General features: G+C 41.0%; 1 protein-coding gene across 2 annotated transcripts in view; it reads right to left on the bottom strand.

Annotated features, from left to right (window-relative positions):
• appa (amyloid beta precursor protein a) overlaps positions 1-16,998 on the bottom strand; it is a 35,857-nt gene that overhangs the window by 17,513 nt on the left and 1,346 nt on the right. The window lies entirely within an intron of this gene.

The raw sequence follows: 16,998 nt of genomic DNA, 5'->3' as shown, positions 1-16,998 counted from the left end.
ATACAACTCGCGTAAAGCTCCTTGAGCACTCGCGCTGAAAAATGCGAGACGGATGCAATTAAATTTTATTACTCAGATAGAGGAGGGTCGGGAGAGGAGATTAGTGTGTTAGATGAAAAGTAAGATGAGACGAGCTGGTTTAAGATGAGAAGTGGGAAATGAGGGGAAGATGAGGAAAGCCGAAGATAAGATGTTCGTGAAGGGAGCGCTGGAGCAAGTTTTTTTTCTGTACCCCCGTCAGATTTCATCAAAAATGTAGGTTTATGGCCATAAAACCCTTAACAGTGCAATCAAACACTTATTGCTGCAGTATTGCTCACTGTTCAGAAAGATCCTGCTGAACAGAAACGATGAAAATAACAGATCTAAATAAGTGAAACAAAAGTGATGGACTTGGTGGTGGGAAAAATAAAAATCAATATCTTTACAAGAATAAATTACCTCAGACAACAGGCCTGGGGCAATCCAATACACCCTCTGTTGTCTATGATGCTCAGCCACATGCGCACATACACCCACTCAACTGCCCTGTGCTATACCCTATTCACGGGTATATCTCTGCTCATGTTTTTGCCTTTTTTCCAGGACAGTATAGTGTTTATATAACCCTCTGTTGATTTGTTTTTGGCTCATTTCTCTGGGAACAAGCTGGCTGCAGGCACGGGGAGTGTGCGTCCGTGCGCGTTCGTGTATGGAAGAGAGAAAGCCTGCCTTTGGCATGAATGTATTAATTTTTGTATTAATTTACGCTCCTGGGTGTGTGTCGATTCGTGCCTCCTCTTATGCGTGTGCCACTGCTGACTTGCCCGCATAAGGAGGTTTTGTGCTGGAGCTCCCCTAGGAGAGGAGGTGCAGACAAACCTCTGAATGTCTGCATTGTACTGGCAAATGAGCTAGAACAAAATGGGAGGGAATACAGGAGGGTGGGGAAGGAGACAGAGAGAGAGGAGAGAGGGGGCTGTTGCCATTGTGTGCTCCCCTAATCTTGTTAATGGTTTTGAAGGGACTGGCAGGCAAACAAATGTTGTTTTGTGAGATGGATAGCATATTTTTCCCCCCTCCAGACTTGATTCTCTCCAAGCTGCCAGGGGCATAAAGTCCTCTTCCAATATGAGAATGGCTGGTGGGGGCCATCAATTTGGATTCAATTTAAAACCGAAAACTCAAACCTTTGGATCAATTTAGCGAGTGAGTATCTGGTTTATCGGCACAGACACGAACTATATCAGCTTTCATTATGTCCCATTTACACACATATTGTATTTACACACTTGGCAGGAGGAGAAGATGGCAGCACTCTCTGGACCCGTTACTTCATTTTCTATTCTCACCTGATGGCGCTCAGAAAAGCCAAGCAAAGCGGAAAAGAAAGCTTGCCAGGTACACAAACGCAATAAAAATCAACCTGTAAGCTGTAATGCTGTGAAGCTGGGAAATGAACATCTGAAACATATCGAGCTGAAATGTATTCAATTGGCTCTTTTAAAAAAGCAAAACAAAAAATTGTACCGTTAAAAGAAAACTGTTATATACATAGGTGCTAGCAGTAGTAAATCCATCTGTCAAATAGTATAATCAGAGTGTTTTGCTTTACACTAATCAGATTCATATGAAGGCGATCACATATCTTGGTAGTTCTCAATTATAGACTTGAAACCATTAAAGGGCCATTCAAAGAGTGCATTCATTGCGAAGAACTAATTAGATTTTACCCCTATTTATCTGCAGCCCTTTTATTTTAGTAAATGCAATTACTGTGAAAACAAAAAGCAGGATTAAGTAGAAATTAATAATCTTGATCAAAAATGATGAAGCATTTCTGCAAGATCGCACTTACACATTGTAATTAATGATAAACAATCTTAAATTCTGAACGTTTATAAGTTACTATTTGCTGCTTACAAACAGAGGTGAGATGAGGCTAACCAATGTATTTTATCATTAGCATCCTGTTCTTGTAAACTGTTTTAACACATAAAAAATAGAAAAATACAAGGGCATGCAAAGAGAGCAACTCCACCCGAGGTGCAAGGGCTTTGCTAAAATTTTATGGTTTTCAAATAGGCGTCTATTGGACCGCAAGTCTTTTTGAAACCACAACTATCGCCATCTGGTGGCCTTCAGACAGAATGCAGCTTTAATGCACTTCTAGATTGGCTTAATCCATGTTTTATACGGTCTATGGTCCAAATATGGCGTCTTATGGCTGTCAAATGCACTGAAGCTTTAGCATTTTAGACCAATGGGCTAATGTCCAATATAGTTTGTTTTGAGACATTTAACTTAACAGTAACATAATTTTATCATCACAATGAAAAAGAAACCAAATTAATAAAAACAGTGTAATAATGTGTTTGAAATGAAACCACAGCACGCACACACACACACACACGATTCGGGTTACACTGACATGGGTCAAATATGCACACCTTTAAAAGTTCACATCCCCCACTCATCAACATAAGTGGCAGCATGTAGTAGCGCCAAAGTCAGTAAATCCCCATCTCCACACACGGAGTAGGGTGTAAAGTCCCCCATTAGCCGCAGCCCTCCTCAGCTCCCACAAATGACGCTTAACACTGGTGGCCATTGGTCTTGACACTAAGCCATCTGCACCACCCAGGGTTATTTAAGGGTCTGCTGCTCGATTCCCACACTGCCATCTGTGAGCCATCAGACACAGATCACAGTCCGCCCTGTTCACTAATAGTAAAATCCCAGGGCAAAGTAAGAATGGAAACTTTTCTTTAAAAAGTAGTTCATATACACTATCTTTTAATTAGAACTCTCTGAGTGCCCAATTCAATTTTGACCGTATCTCTCCACCCTCTGGCCTTACTCTACTGCATACTGGAAAAGGAAAAAAAAAACCTAACTTCCTCTCTGCTTTGGGGCATAGGTAGGGAAATTACTGCCGACTGCTTGCTGGCATTTAAATTCTGTGTGTAGAACTGTTTTGGTTGGCAAATCGTACCCCAGCTAATCATGCTCTCTTCCTTCTCATTTGCCGCTGCTATATCTCGACCGCTCCGTCTTCTGTTGATGGAGGAGGAGGGGAAGTGGGTTGTCGGCCAAGGCTTCGCAGCAAGCTTATAAATCAGAATCACTGGATGATCGAGAGAGAAGCAAGTGCGAGGAAGAACAATAGCCACAATACCGAGAGACAGGGAGAAATGGGAGGGCAGATGAATTGGACAATAAGCCTTCAGGCTCGAGCAGGTCAAGCTCTTAGTAAAACTGAAAGGATGCGAGAATGAAGGGCCAGAGACAGATGATAAGATGTGAAGCTTTGGTGTCAGGAAAAGCTTAGAAGATGAAAAGAAGTTTGTAGTCGATTACATCAGTTCTTTAGAAAGAACCACTGAATTTCTCATGCTGAATCTTCTAGTAGCTACATAAATAATGACTTGCACACATTTTCCAGTTTACAAATCCTCTCTAAATGAAAGATGGGCTGAATAAAAAAGGCCATTCTTTTTTATTTTGTTGTTGTCTTCTGGTTTCAGAGACAACCTTGTGAGCTAGAATCTACCCCGAGCAGGCAACAGATGGACTCAATAAAAGGCAGTCACAATAAAATGGTGACACACGTCAGCAACAAAGTGTTGCACATTATACGAGGAGACACCAGGCTTCCCTCATCTCCTTCATTCGCTCTGTCTTTATCCCATCACGGCACCGGTTCACAGTCCTTCCAGTCTGCCAGCCGGTCAGACTGGCACAGAGGGGAGGGAGCAGTAATCTGGGCACTGAGGATTAGAACGCCAGCACGGCCAGGAGAAATATCCCCCTTTGGTCTCAATCTGGCATGATAGCCATCACGGCAAGAACAGGGAATAAGCTAGGGGAAAGGAGGGTGATGCTATATGAGATTGACCCTGTGAAGATAGTTCAATTAAAGTCAGCAGAAAATCCAGTCACATACTGCTTGGTATGCTATTTCTCCCTGAAAAGTGATGCAACTAAAGCAGTGATCCATCGAAAAAAAAAGAAGCAGCTTTCAGCTTCAGGCTGCTTTTATTAATCAGATTAACTGATGAAAGGAGCCTATTGTATGATCAAAATGAGAGCAAGAAATTCGAGAGCTCCAGTTTAAGAGGTCAAACAAATACCAGAAAAAAGAAGACGAAATCTTCTCATGTGCCTTTTCTCAGCAAAAAAATGCAAAATTACTGCAACTGAGTAGAGAAAATATAAAGCTGAGCTACCGGGCGCGGTCGCAGTAACATTAAGTTGTGTGTAGTCTTTTGTTCAGGTTGTTACAGCTCGTTATCGAGCCCTAAAAAGCACATCACCATGATAATCTAAGTATAAAAAGGACATTGTTAACCCTCCATTAAAAAGAAATGCACAAAAAAAACAAGCTAAAAAAAATCCAATAATGTAATGCAATAACATACAAGTTTATATTAGTTTTGCAATTAAAGTGAGATTATTTCCTGCTGCAATTTTCTAGAGTGGTGTGCTACCCCATGGAGGGTTCTGATGAGAGTGACAAGATCAGCGCGGCGCTTCACCTGAACCGGCCCACGTTTCTGTCACGCTATGATGTAAAAATCACAGATGGATGCATTTCTATCACATCTGACAAATCTTAGACTCATGCAACGTGATCTTTGCTTCATCATCATCGTCGTCCTCATCGTGTGACTGTCAAATGTTCTGCTTTAAGGGATAATTGATTTGGTTGTGGTCTTTTTTTTGGTTCACCCACTTTTGATTTAAAGATCAGTAGTTAGATTAGTGCTAAAACTAATTACTGATGAGTCATTTTATAAATCAACAGAAAACCTGCTACTTTTTAATTATTATTATTTTAACTGATTGAGCCTTTTTCCCCCAACAGAAATAGACATTAAAGTTACAGGTTCTCAGTTGGGAAGACTTGCTTATTTCTCCTAATTTATTACAGAAATTCAAAGTAGCACACACAGTTTAGAAAAAGAGAATTAAAAGCAGAATTAAAACTTTATATAAACCTTTATAGACTAAAAACAAATGAGAACCTTGCCACAAGACTGTCATGCTTACATAGGTCTATTGCAAATGTATGTCTATACTGACCACTACAATAGGTGCAGCTGTTCAACTGCTCATTAACACAAATATCTAAATAGCCAATCACATGACAGCAACTCAGTACCTTTAGGTATGTAGACATGGTTAAGATGACTCGCTCAAGTTCAAACTGAGCATTAGAATAGGGAAGGAAGGTGATTTAACTCATTTTGAATGTGCCTTGGTTGTCTGAGTACTTCATACAATGCTGATCTGCTGAGATTTTCATGCAGAACTATCTCTAAGGTTTACAGAGAGAGAAAATATCCAAGACTTCTTCACCCACAGAAAGTGAAGAATGGCTAGACAGGTGTCGATGGGAAGGTAACAGTTACAACCAAGGTCTGCAGAGGAGCATCTCTAAAGCCCCTTTTCCACTAGTACCTACTCGGATCGACTCGCCACAACTTGACTCGAATGGTTTTCCATTACAATCTAGTACGACCAGGATATTCGTGGTTGTCATAACAGCAACGCTACTGAGCGTCCCGTCATGTAATTAGCATGCAACATGAACGCTGCAACAAAGGTGGACATAGAGGAAACAATATACCTGCTGGGACCAAGACGTTGTTTTTTGTAGCCATTTCCCTCGCTGTCGGGTAGGGCTGCCACGATTAGTCGACGAGTCACGATTAGTCGACGATCAAAATCGTCAACGACTAATTTAATAGTCGACATGTCGTTTGAAGCTTTGTAAGATCCCAAAAGATGCAGGAATAAGTAGTAGGATTTAAGAGTGTAATAACGGACTGAAACAGAAGATGGCAGCACTGCATGCACAAGGATGCCAGCTGCCGTTAAACCCCGAAGAAGAAACTGTCCCGGAATTCATAGCGCGACCCATTGTGGCCCTGCTCAGTTTCCAACAATGGCGGCAGCTAGTTAGTTTTAATGTTACTCGTATTATTGTTTCTGGGTCACAAAATAAACGTTTAATATATTTTCAGGCGGGAATGTAGCTGTGTAAACTTCAAATATCTGCTAAGTTTATCAAGACACCACATATCTTCAAAAGCGCTCCGACGTTTTCGGAGACGTCTGTTACCCACCAGCTCGATAGCTAGCCGGGGTTCAAGGCTCACTAGAGCCGCTGAGAACACCGGACTCCCGGCAAATCGTTTTCAAACCCACCGCCGTCTTTCGCTACTCAGGTTAAACATGATATATGAGTCACTTAGATAACTTAAAAATGTTATTGTTTGGGTTTTTTCAGTATTTTATTTGTTCCTGAGTAAATCGGTTTGGCTGAGATTAAAGTTATAGTTTTTACACAGCTGAATAAACGTCAAGCAGACAGCTGATTATCAGAAGTGTGAGATGCTCGAGAATATACTCCGGTGTCCTGTTATATTTTAGATAGCAAGGAGCAGACGGCTGCGTTTATTAACCTTCACTGAAACAATCTGCAAATTTCATTTAAATTCAATAAACTATCATCTTGTCTTTATTTTTAGTTAGCACATACCTTAAACACTTAAAGCTGTAAGCTAATGATAGTTATATAAGAGCAGATGCTGCTGGTGCAATAGGCTGTACGTTTAACGTTCAATGGATGATGATCTGATTAGTCGACTAATCGCAAAAATAATCGGTGACTAGTCGACTATCAAAATAATAATTTGTGGCAGCCCTATTGTCGGGTTTCAAAAATGGCAGTTTTGCTTTTCCACAACGAGATGCTCACATGACTCATCAAGTGACGCCACTGATCAGCCAATCGGTGGTATGCAGTCCGACAACGTCACAGTTTAGTACCTGATCAGATCGCTTGGAACCCCGGCCGAGCAGGTACTATTTTAGTAGCTGGTACCAGGTACTGAGACCTAATGGAAAACCCTCAAAACTGTGCCAAGTTGATCTGCGTAGGTACTAATGGAAAGGGGGCTTAAATGCACAATATGTTAAACCGTGAAGCAGCCGTTATCAGTTTTATTCCTCATTATCATCTTGGCTCCTCATCACGTGTCTCAAACAGTCAGAGATTACATTCTGCTCTTTACTCCAGTGAATATACCTTTCCAGATGTCAGTGATACTTTAAAAGCTTTTTGAATCATTTCTTATCTAATTGTTGTATCCTTGTAAAAAAAATGCTGTAAATATCTGCATCATAACCCTGTCTTATTCCAGCATTTTCCTTCCTCATTCTGTCTGAAATGATCAATATATGATGATTTATTGTAACATAAAATAATATAGTTGGATGGTGAGTGTAAAACAGCTGAATTTTAAAAAGATCCAGTGTTAAACTTTATTTGAAAATAACGCTACTTCCCTACAAAAGGCACAGTTTTTAAATTATGTGATAGACATCTGGGTAAAAGCCCCTGGTTATTTATTGGATTTTTATTTATTAAAGCATAACAGACATTTTTAATTAACAGGGAAATGCTGACATCTGTAAAATAAGAAAACACACACTTATGCTTTATTGGTAAATAAAGGTAATATATAAGTGTATTCAGTTCCCAATGGGCTAATCAGTCTTTTTTTTTTTTAAACATAAAAAAAATAGAAAATGGTAATAAGGCTATTCTAAAACACCATTCAGTCTTAAAAATGTCCCAAAATCTTGTTTTGTTTTTAAATCTCCTTTAAAAAAAAAATTCTTTTTGAAATAATTAGTTCAACCTTGAAAAAACAAATTCGGTGTAAACTCTACTATCTGCTCCTCGACTCTCAGAGGACCAAACATGCCCAGCGATCTATACCACTGCACGCCACTCCACACGTGGGAGTCATAAAGACATAACTCTTCTTCCGCTTTATGGTAAACTGCCTAACCGTTCCCGTCTCAGAGCCGCCTGTGACTGCTGCATTCACTGATGTGATTATCTGCATTAATAGCAGAGAAAAGCAGGGACAAGTTTATTACCCCTTTGGTGTCACAGAAAGAAATATTACATCACATGTATACGAAATGCAAATAAATCCATTTTCTCACGCACGCACAGAGAAGCACAGAAATAGTTTAATGTATTCCAGCGCACCGAAAGACACACACAAACGCAATCTTTGAAGTGTCCCCCATGGGCACTGGTCCTGAAGCGCTATTAATTGTGCAGTCTTATCTGTGTGGCCCAGGCCTGCCACGGGGAGTTGGGTGAAGGTGGTGGGGCTGGTGAAAGGAGGAGGGGGGGGGGGGAATAAGAGGGAGGGTGTCTTAGATCAGCTCTCCCTCCAGGGGGAGACTCCCTGGAGTGCACAATGTGTTGCAGGAGCCACACACACACACACACACACACACACTCTGGGACGCATCTTTTACAGGCATCTTTGGTTCTATATGTCCAGGCAAGCAGCAAACAAAACAAGGCATTATTGTCCAAGCTGGTACATAATGTTCCACAGACAAATGATAACGTCAGCTGAGTGGTGAGTGTTTAGAAATGCCTAACAATTACTTAGATACACACGAGAAATGGCAGCTTAACACAATGTAAATAATGACTTTGCTGCGTTAACCTCAGAAGCTTTCAGCATTTGAGATTCAGATTAGATGCTGTGTGAGACACTGCAAACTTGGATGGCTTTCCTTCCAGTCATTAATCAATCAGCTGCGGTGGAATCGAGCAGAAGCCCGGCTGTCTGTGGCTTGTTTACAAGATGCATCACTGAATTAAATAAGACCGGCGAGGTAATGGAAGTGCTGCAGTATGTGCGAGTCTGCATCGGCACGACGAGCCAGCCTTGATGTTACCCAAACCCCCAGATCACCTCTGACCTGCCCTAAAGTGTGTGTAGAATGGCATTCCATCATACTGGTGTGTATATAACATTACCAGTGCCTGATGTTTGGGAAGCACATCTAATGGATAGTGTTTCACTAATTACAGGGCAGTCAAGCCTGCTTCCCCTCCCCTGACCCACCCTGTCGACCAGAAATTCAATTACAGAGTAGATCTAAAAACTAAATAAATATCATTGTCATCAAACATTTTTAGGTTATTCAGGACAGAAGCTCTGATCTAAATATATAACAGGGAAAAAAAAAAAAAATCTGGGAGCAGGATGATTACTTAGCTCATCCTCCAATAGCTTCAGGTGGGGCATATGGAGCTAAATCAGGTTTTAATGAAACCAGAGCACCTCAACAACAGTGCATCATGTCCATTCAGGCATTGCTTAGAGAAAAAAATAAAAAATCAATAAATCAATAGATGTGCATCAGTATGGGATAAATATAGATTTCCTTACTGATTTCTGCTTAAAGAATAAACTGACACAATCAAATGTTTCCTCGGATCAAGACTGACGGCTAATTCCTTTTAAGCGCGTCTGTCTGTGTCGATGACCTTCACAACGACACCCTAACTGGTGTTCTTGATATGTTCTCTTCATGTGCGTGCCATCTATTTTTTTCCTTACTCGCGGCTTATCCCACAGTCCTCATCTTAAAAAGTTTGCATACAGTCTGAGAGGAGAATTTAAGTTTGTTTGAAGAATTATCTTCATTCATATTCAGTGCGATTAAGCTTTGTCTCGGGGGGTTCCCCTGGAATTAGCATCTCAGACAAATCTGTTTAAAATCTGATTAAGAAGTGTGTAAGAAACACACATCTGACTTCTGCCCATTTAATTTGTCTAGAGGTGATAGAAGGACTTTTGGTTTCCGTAGTTATAATCACCATGGACACAGAGGCTGGTCTCAACCTCGGGGAACGGCTCGTTATAACCTCCCTCTGGCTGCGGCAACCTGAGGCAAAACCATTATCCAAGTCGCCGGGGAGCAGGAATTTCATCATCTGGTTACTTAGCTTTGAAAGGAAGTGGGTTGGTTGATGTGTAACTTGCACATCACTGCGTGTGCATGCGTTTGTGTGTGTTAAACGTTAAGCCATTGTACCGGCCTGGTAAACTGGCCCTGACCTCAACACCACTCAGGCGGGAGTCACTTTGCAGCGACATGCCAACATAAACAGATGTACCTCTGATCGCTGATGCCCACAGACACACAAACACGGTGACTAATTTATAAACTTAGATCAGAGATTACCAAAACCGCTTTTGCTTCAACAGAAATATGCACAAATACACTAAATATTTCTGTCAAACGCTTCTTTGCAGGACTGCGGTGGGAATTCTTTTTAATTAATTAATTAATTTTTTACAGCTTCTTGTAATTAAAATGTTTAATTATGTGGGAAAACATTTCTGAATGTTATTGACTTTTATCACCATGTCAGCTTTTTTGTCAGTGGCCAGAGTTACAAAACCAACCAACCCACAACACTTAGCCAGTTACAGCCTTGTGGTCACAAATGGACCACAGGAAAAACAGAATTTCCAATTATAACCGATGGGCATGGAAATAGACGGGCTTTTAAATATTGCTGGGGTTTGTTTAGTCTCAAAGAGCATTACACTAAAACTTGTGCACTTTTAACCAAAAAGAGTCAATGTACACACTTTCAGGACTTGAACTACCTACAGCCAATTTAGATTTATGGATCAACTTAACATGCATGTCTTTGGACTGTGGGAGGACGCTGGTAGCACTTAGAGGACAAGCAAACACCACATAGAAATGAAAGCCAGGGTAGAGCCAGGATTTGAACCAGGACCTTTCTGCTGTGAGACGACAATGCAGACAAAGCTGCTACCACTGTGCCACCCATTGAATACACATTTCGTAATTTGTTCATTAGCATCAATTTTAGAGGACACTGCTTAAAATAATTCAGCTGGCTGATGTCAATACTCATTTAGTGTTTGATTATTTGATTGGGGTTTTGTTTGTTTGTTTTAAATACCCCAATTTGTACCTGGGGAAACAGAAATTATCTGTCTCTTTTAGCTCTTAACATCATGTTTGCATATTTAGCTGGCACAAAATTGATGGGAGACAAAAAAAATAGACATCACAGCCAAAAAGAAATGTCTTATTTGTTCTAGTGAGGAGCCTGAGGTCTTGGTGATCTCTAGACAGGAGGTAAATTAATGAGGGGACAAACATGCTAAAGCACCACACCAGTATTTCCAATGTAGATTTTAGTATTATGCAGTGTTCTTATTTTCCTGTCCTTAACTGCATTACATGCAGAGGACAACAAATTGACCAGCTTAGCAAGGTGGGCAAATTCTGTTTCTAAAATCTCAAATGGATATGAAAGCAGCTCAGGGTTTGTCATTGTCATTTCAAACAATTGGGATTTTTTAATGAGTGGTTTCCCACCATCCACGCAAAAACACAAACACACATGGCTTGTTCTGCATCGGTCCGGTTTACTGCACAAATGCAGGAAGCCCGCTTCTATCATGGAGTCCAAACAGGAAGAGGATCCAGAAATAGCACAACGCCGTCAAGAATTCCCGTTCGCTCTTTGGTGCAAATCTCCGCTGTGCTTGCACACAGCACAAATCATGCTGACACACAAACACACACACACACACAAACACACACACAGAAGCTTGGCATTTGAAACAAGTGTTCCAATTTCACAGTTGGACTCCGAGAGCACTTGTCATCTACAATTGATGGCGTGCCGCCTGACATGAAGAGGTTCTAGATTAATAAACCCTCTGATCTGTGCATTTCCATCCCATTCCATGTACAAGCACACCAGTAACACATGGAAAGCACGGGTTTTTCAGAATAAAAGCAAAAGTGACAAATTCGTGTGATGAAAATCTAGACGCGGGTAAGAAGAACAGCGGGAATAACACGGAAAAGCCTAATTATACCAGGCACTTGGGGGAAGGCTGTACTGCTATGGCAACCATGAACACCCAAGACGACAAAGGGGGAAGCGAGACAGGAGAGGATGAGATCATTTCTGTAAGTGATGAAATATAAGCTTTAAAAACAAGGACCCTTGTGGCTTTTTATGCAGCGATGGTGAAACCAAAAACAAAAAAACAAAAACAAAACAACCCCCCCTTCCTTAGGAAGGAACTTTCCCTAGAAGATTCACCCATCTTAGAAAAAGCCCACAACCTCTGCAGTAATCAGACACATACTGAGGCAAAGCACTTTCTTAGTCTACATTCATTTAATGAAAAGGAAAAAAAGCTGCATACGAGAATGATGGAAACTCCATCTCCAGCCGCACTGTGGCTCTGGGAAACATTTGAACGGTTACTGTTAAAGATTCAGCCTCTGCTGTTTAGTTTGCTTGTGTATACCTTGTCAGGAGCTCAAATAAGATGCATGCATATTTAATTATGATTTAAAATTCAGTTCATAGGCCAAAAATCAAATCTTTAATCCACAATTATCAAAGGACATATTTAATCACTGCAACCTGAATTTTTGATTGTTAATTTGTGCGTTCGAAAGCTTTCTGACCTTTTTTGCCAACAGCATCTGGCACACGTCTGCTAGTTAGCATCAGCAAAGAGAAAACTATTAGCACCACAAGCATAATGCCGTTTCTGGACTGTGCCCTGCAAGTTCATGATTAAAGAACATTTACTTTTTAAGTTGAAATGTAATCGTGATGTGTCAAATTTGTAATGGTGCAGCATGTTTTTGGATGGTCGGCAAATAAGAAAACAGGACAGCAAGCAGAGAGGCAGCGAGAACCTTACAAAGACTTTCTTGCAAATCAAACCTGGTCCTAGCAAAGCAAGTCTCTCTTCTCAGCAGGCTTCTTGCCAAGGCCTCCAGGCACATAACTGAACAGTTTTTTGAAGCATTGTCTAAATTAACTTTAATTTGAAATCGTCACCAAGACCACAAAAAGGTTTTATTCCACCACCTAGCTTCCTTTTGCAGAATTATCTCTTTTAAAATGTCACTGGCGACAGATGTTTTCTACCCCACCATCCTTCATAGTGGGGTAGAAAAGACAAGTACCATTAAACTGGCACTCTAGTTTAATGAACCTGAGTTTATAGAGCTGCAGTATATATGTCAAGACCCCTTAGCAAATGTCAAACCTCGCCAACACAAAAATGGGAGCTGGACCTCCGAGTATTGAGGTTAGCTTAGAAGATCCTCTCTGGTTCATTACAAACCTCCAAGCAAGGCAGCCTGTCAAACACATTGAGTCCTGTCTGAGTCATGATAGTTGTGATGAGGATGATGATGATGAAGGACTTCATATATAGTAACATAATGACTGCAGCACCATGTGTTACACCACTGTGAAACTATACACTCAGTTATCATGCAGAGTCATCCATCCTGCTCTGATAAGGCTGCATTTGTGCGGTAAAAAAAAAAAAAAAAAACATAATTAAAATTTGATTGTCATTGGTCAGATCATCACACTGCAGGTCATATCTAAGTGGAAAGCCAGTTCCATACAACAAATCACAGCCAAACAGATGCTGCACTCGTGATGGAGCTTTGACGCATTGATGGGAAATGGCAGGGGTGCACTTTCAGATGTGGCATGACTACTGTGCTGGATGTACTCTGCGCAGCTGCTGAATGATTGTGCAGGTCAGGGTGACTTGCTTCTCAGCTTATTATTCAGATTTTGTACCAAACAGCTGCTTACTCAGCAGCAGAGAAATGAAGAGTTTGTCTTCATGGTGCGTTGATATTTACAGATGGAAATAACACTGGAATAATGATAAATGGTGCTGCCGTGTAGTGGGAGATTCACTCTGAAATAAAAGGGGGGGGGGGGGGGGGGGGGGGAGGAGGAAGAATGTTCCCTGAAGACAACCTGAGAATAAAGTACATGTTGACCTATTAGAGCTAATTATAAGCCAGACACAAAGAGGCGGAGGAAGAAGAGGCGAAGGCTTTTTCTGGAGGACTGACTTGCAGAATCGCATTAGTGAGACACAATGTCTTGAAAATGAAGGCGCCGTGGTGTGACAGAGTCATCAAAAACTGTCAGGTTAACACAACCGCACATTAACCAAAAAGAAAACCAACGAAAGCTCCCCTATACAACTTGGCAACTTATGCCTCGTACTACTCTCCATTACAGTCAGTGTAGCAGGTTCTTGACTCAATCCTAAACTTAAAACTAGATGGAAAAACCCTGAGACTACTAGTACTAATGCACCTGCAGAGATATACTTTGCAGACTTCAAAGGAAGCCCAACCATCAGATACTTGATGGATTTATTCAAACCTTCTTGTGGTTGTCCACAATATTTCATTCAGAGAGCAGGCTGAAGTACACAATGCAAGCCTTTGACCTCGCTGCTGGCCTCTGCACTACCGGATTCCTACCATGCTTTGAAAAGGACGGAGTCTAGAGAGGAAAACGCTAGAATAAGGTTGAGGCAGACCATTTCTAAACAAACGCTCCTATACTTAAACTTACAGTTTCAAAGTGTCTCACAGTGTCTTTTTTATTAGTAGCAAAACTGATCACAGTAAGAGACTTCTCTTTAAGTATTAGGTACGTCACAGCACCACAAGCCACCTGATAGCATGCGTGTCTAACTTTCAGTTTTGAGTCAACTCATCTAAATGTTTATTGTGCTGGTGTGTTTTGAGCATGTTTGGCTTTCCTTTCACATCTTAATTTACTAAAATCTGGGCTTCTTTGTCTACATTCAGCTGTAATTGCCTTGGCCGTTTAGCTCTATTCACTTATATTCAATGAGGACCATTTTTTGAGGGAGTGATTGGTGAACTGCACCCATTTCTGATACAATGGGAAATGAACACTGTTTGCTGTTTTGGACAGTGCATTACTTGGAAAGAAAAACCCCTATGAGCAGTCGCAGGTTTTGTTAGGTGGAGACAGACTCAAAGCTACAAAAGACAACAAGCAGATAGGTGTCATCCCAGTTTACCACAACAGAAACAAAAGGTCAGGAATGCTTTTCTCTTGGTCAGACGGGGAGGGGAGAGGCATTAACTGGGAGTGCTGCGGTATCAACGTCGTCGTTGTTGACACAACCAGGATGGACAATGTGCTGTTTGCACCAGTATTTTTCATAACCAAATATTATCACAGCTGGTAGGAGAGGCGGGATTAAAGCCAGATAAAAGAAGGGCAAATGACAATATCCAGGAAAAAAAGTTACAGCCTGACAGCCTAATTTTCATTGCTTGGCAGTTCACTTAAATAATTCTTGATGATTAAAAAGAACTGAAAAATCTAAACTGATTATTTTGGTCACTACACTTAGCAATGAACCAATGTATCACTTAAGAGCTCAAGTATTTGTTTCCAAAAACATCCAAACCACTGATTTGAGTGCACATCTGTACTGAGTACAGTACTGAGAATTTGAAGGGTTATTTATGAAATCGAGTAATCCCAGTTCGTATACAAATAACAGCTTTATGAGAAATCAATACGATTCGTTGTAAAACAGGCTGTAAACAGAGGATTTTAATTAATTACGAGTAGTTGATGCTTTCCATGGAATGACTGATCAATTAATGGACTAATTGTCTAAGCTCTAGATTACCATACAAAGAAAAAAGAAAAAAAAAAAAACTACAGCAGGTTTTTTGGTGTCAGTCCCAGACCAATTTGACAGTCGACAATCACGCACATTTCTCAGAGTTAAAACTCACTCACTTGCAATTGCTTTTCAGTCTGCAAATATGCTGGAGACACCGGGTTAAACACAAAACGACCCCCTCCTTCTGTGAGGGCTGTCAAAAAGGCCTTCTGCAAAATATCAACTTCAAACTGGAACAGAAGTGGATGCCATGCAGGTGAAATTGAGCTCAAGAAAGCGGAAAATAAGAAAATGGAAAATGAGAGAGGACACATTAGTGTCAAGTGGATTTCTCCTTCAAAGACCTCAAACTGCAGTGTGAGCAGCGGAGAGCATGCCAGAGAGCGAAGCACTGGCACTGCCAACAGGCATAATGGCATTAAGGTTTGCTAATAAAGGGAGAGGGCTGGTCCACCCCCAGGCTGAAACACTGCAGTGTGCACACAAACAGGCTACCAGCACCCATCCAAGAGCCATTTCCCAAGGATTTGGAAATAGACAAAGACTGGCATCTAACTCCCACGCTCCACACTGCGGCCAGCGTGTACAGGGCGGGTCTGTCAGGAAAAGCTGCTTCCTCGGGCTAAGTGTTTAGAAGCGTTTGTATGTGCCAGTCATCAAGGGCCGAGAAAAAGCAAGCCATAACAAGATCAAAAAACTTATAACATCTCGTTTTCAAGTCTTATCTCGTTTATCTCATCTTGGGTAAATTCGCTCTATTCGTGCTTGTGTCTTTGTTTTTGATGTAAACACAGGACTCAAAGGCCAGGGACTGTCTGGACTGACCTCAGCTTTGGATAATCAACAAAGCCAAGGGTTTGCTTAAAAAGAAGTCCAAACTCCCCATTCCAAGTCCACTGATTGCAGCGTATGCTTACAGGAAACAACAAAGATCAGCTGCCTAATTTCACCTCAAACACTGATCCTTAATACATAGAAGGACCCAGGCTAACAGGTTGCTGGCACCATTAGTCGATTTATCATGTTTAAGAGCTCTGATTATTAAAAACCAACAACCCCTCCTCTTCCACAATTGAACATTCAATGTGGCTAAGGGAATGTGTCATTTCTCTCACAACAAAGCCACAGCACAAATCATAAAAAGCAAGATTTTAATACATTCTTATTCTCATGAAAATTACCGATTAAAATAACTGAAAATTTCATCGTTAGGGAGGGGATTTTGATTTATTTATTTATTTGAGACAAGGAAATGAGTAATTCTGTCATGACAGAGCCACAATACACAATTATGACGACAATGATGATTTTTTTTTTGTAACGCGTAGGCCACTGAACATGTCTGAAATCAGACAGGCATCAGCACAGGACTGAGTAGATGGCGTGTAAAAATAGGCATTTTCGCAGTGGACAGTCACAAAGCGCTGTCCCTGGCAAAGACCATGTTTAAAAAAAATCCATAAGCAGCGATTATGTAGAGCTCCGTGATAATACATAACCAGTGTTACTGCTCGCATGTTAAACTCTCCTATATGGCTTTAAAAAAAAAAGAGCAATGAAAGGCAACAATGCCAGTCAAAGCTCCTGTTGGCTTCCCAGTTTCCCCTCG

Source organism: Neolamprologus brichardi, chromosome 23, assembly GCF_056152115.1.
Source record: "Neolamprologus brichardi isolate AB-2024 chromosome 23, ASM5615211v1, whole genome shotgun sequence".
Taxonomy (NCBI): domain Eukaryota; kingdom Metazoa; phylum Chordata; class Actinopteri; order Cichliformes; family Cichlidae; genus Neolamprologus; species Neolamprologus brichardi.
The sequence above is the reverse complement of the archived record's forward strand: the minus strand, read 5'-3'. Positions and strand labels throughout refer to the sequence as shown.